This window comes from Cicer arietinum, chromosome 3, assembly GCF_000331145.2.
Source record: "Cicer arietinum cultivar CDC Frontier isolate Library 1 chromosome 3, Cicar.CDCFrontier_v2.0, whole genome shotgun sequence".
Classification (NCBI taxonomy): Eukaryota; Viridiplantae; Streptophyta; class Magnoliopsida; order Fabales; family Fabaceae; genus Cicer; species Cicer arietinum.
Window position 1 is genome coordinate 16,339,160 of NC_021162.2, and position 2,932 is coordinate 16,342,091.

Consider the following 2,932-nt stretch of genomic DNA (forward strand, 5'->3'; position numbering starts at 1 on the left):
TCTCGATCCTCAATTTCATCTGGACGTTTTAGGTGATTTTCGTACCACATGACTAAAATGGACCGAAATTCGTATTTTCGAACAATGGCTAGTGTTTAAAATCTAACGCGAATCCCGAAAAACAGTTATAAATTTAGAAGAAGAATTCTATAGGTGTCTCTCGGTCCTCGATTTCATCTCGACTTTTCGGGAGATTTTCGTAACCCTCGACAAAATTGGACCAAAATCTATTTTTTTAGACCGGACGATGGCTAGTGGTTGAAATCTAACGCGAAACCCAAAACACAATTATAAATTTAGGAGAAGAATGCTATAATAGGAGTCCTTTGGTCCTCGATTTCATTTGGACTTCGGGAGATTTTCTTACCACCCTACAAAAATGGACCAAAATCCGTTTTTTCGGACCAAACGATGACGAGTGTCTGAAATCTGGCGCAGAATCCGAAACACAATTATAAATTTAGGAGAAGAATGCTATAAGAGTCACACAGTCCTCTGTTTCATCTGGACTTTTCGGTGAATTTTCGTACCACTTGACAAAAATGGACCGAAATACGTATTTTCGGACCAGAGGATGGCTAGTCTTTAAAATCTGACGCAGAACCTGAAACACAGTTATAAATATAGGAGAAGAATTCTCTAAGGGTCTCCTGGTCCTCGATTTCATTAAGACTTTTCGGGCAATTTTCGTACCACCCAACAAAAGTAGATCGAAATTCAAATTTTCAGACGAGACATTGGCATGTGTTTAAAATATGACGCGGAACCCGAAACAATGTTGTAAATTTAGGAGAAGAATGCTATAAAGGTCTCCCGATCCACGATTTCATCTGGACTTTTGGGGCGATTTACGTACAACCCGACAAAAATGGACTGAAATTCGTATTATCGAACAAGATGATGGCTAGTGTTTGAAATCTGACGCAGAACTCGAAACTCAATTATAAATTTAAGAGAAGAATGCTATATGGGTCTCCTGGTCCTCGATTTTATTTGGACTTTTAGGGCAATTTACGTACCACCCAACAAAAAAAAATCGAAATTCGTATTTTCAGACGAGACGATGGCTAGTGTTTTAAATCTGACACGGAACTCGAAACACAGTTATAAACTTAATAGAAGAATGCTATAAGGGTTTCCAAGTCCTCGATTTCAACTGGAATTTTCGGGAGATTTTTGTACTACCCAACAAACATGGACCGGAATCTAGATTTTTTAGGCGATTTATTTACCACCTGATAAATATTGACCGAAATACGTATTTTCAAACAAGACGATGACTAGAGTTTGAAATCTGATGCGGAAACTGAAACACAGTTATAAATTTAGGAGAAGATTTCTATTTTGTTCTCCACGTCCTCGATTTCATCTGTTGGAGGGCAAGCCTGGTGTCAGCAGCTGCTGTAATTCCAGCTCCAATAGCATATATTTAAGTTGTTGCAGTAAAAAAGCTCTTAGTTGGACCTTGGGCTGGGTCGATCGGTCTGCCTCTGGTGTGCACCGGTTGGCTCATCCCTTCTGCCGGCGATGTGCTCCTGGCCTTAATTTGCCGGGTCTTACCTCCGGCGCTGTTACTTTGAAGAAATTAGAGTGCTCAAAGCAAGCCTACGCTCTGGATACATTAGCATGGGATAACACCACAGGATTCTGATCGTTCTTAGTTGGTAGAGCGATTTGTCTGGTTAATTCCGTTAACGAACGAGACCTCAGCCAGCTAAATAGCTATGTGGAGGTAACCCTCCACGGCCAACTTCTTAGAGGGACTATGGCCGCTTAGGCCATGGAAGTTTGAGGCAATAACAGGTCTGTGATACCCTTAGATGTTCTGGGCCGCACGCGTGCTACACTGATGTATTCAACGAGTCTATAGCCTTGGTCGACATGCTCGGTTAATCTTTGAAATTTCATCGTGTTGGGGATAGATCTTTGCAATTGTTGGTCTTAAACGAGGAATTCCTAGTAAGCGCGAGTCATCAGCTCGCGTTGACTACGTCGCTGCCCTTTGTACACACCGCCTGTCGCTCCTACCTATTGAATGGTCCGGTGAAGTGTTCGGATTGCGGCGACGTGGGCGGTTCGCTGCCCGCGACGTTGTGAGAAGTCCATTGAACCTTATCATTTAGAGGAAGGAGAAGTCGTAACAAGGTTTCTGTAGGTGAACATGCGGAAGGATCATTGTCGATGCCTTACATGTAGTCCAACACGTGAATCAGTTTGAACACACACGGTTGGCTTGGGGTGTTGAACACCTCGGCCTAACTCCGGTTCGGAGGGGGACACCCAAGTGTGTTCTCCTCTGCGCCAAAACTCAAACCTCGACCCTGAATGCGTCAAGGAATTCAAACTTTGTTATGTGCGCACCTGCATGGAACCGGAGACGGTTTTCGTGCGGGTTGTGTTTTTGACACATGAAATATAGAATGACTCTCGGCAACGGATATCTAGGCTCTTGCATCGATGAAGAACGTAGCGAAATGCGATACTTGGTGTGAATTGCAGAATCCCGTGAACCATCGAGTCTTTGAACGCAAGTTGCGCCCAATGCCATTAAGTTGTGGGCACGTCTTCCTGGGTGTCACATATCGAAGCCCATTGCCAATTTCTTACTCGTAGGTGTTGTGCTGGGTGAATGGTGGCTTCCCGTGAGCTTCTTTGTCTCATGGTTGGTTGAAAATTGAGACCATGGTTGGGTGTGCCATGATAGATGGTGGTTGTGTGTCGCACGAGACCAATCATGCGATGTCCTATTGAATTTTGGCCTCTTGTACCCATTTGCGCTTCCAAACGCTCGTGATGAGACCTCAGGTCAGGCGGGGCTACCCGCTGAATTTAAGCATATCAATAAGCGGAGGAAAAGAAACTAACAAGGATTCCCTTAGTAACGGCGAGCGAACTGGGATAAGCCCACCATGAGAACCGGTCGCCTTCGGCG

At 44.2% G+C, this 2,932-nt stretch overlaps 1 non-coding gene and 1 pseudogene across 1 annotated transcript; both read left to right on the forward strand.

Moving 5' to 3' along the window:
• Nucleotides 1–2,422: 2,422 nt before the first annotated feature.
• On the forward strand, nucleotides 2,423–2,578 carry LOC113784091 (5.8S ribosomal RNA). Its single transcript, XR_003470128.1, has one exon. It is a non-coding gene; the product is annotated as a 5.8S ribosomal RNA (ribosomal RNA).
• A 218-nt stretch (nucleotides 2,579–2,796) lies between these two features.
• The window catches only part of LOC113784093 (28S ribosomal RNA), a 3,165-nt pseudogene continuing 3,029 nt past the window's right edge, over nucleotides 2,797–2,932 (forward strand).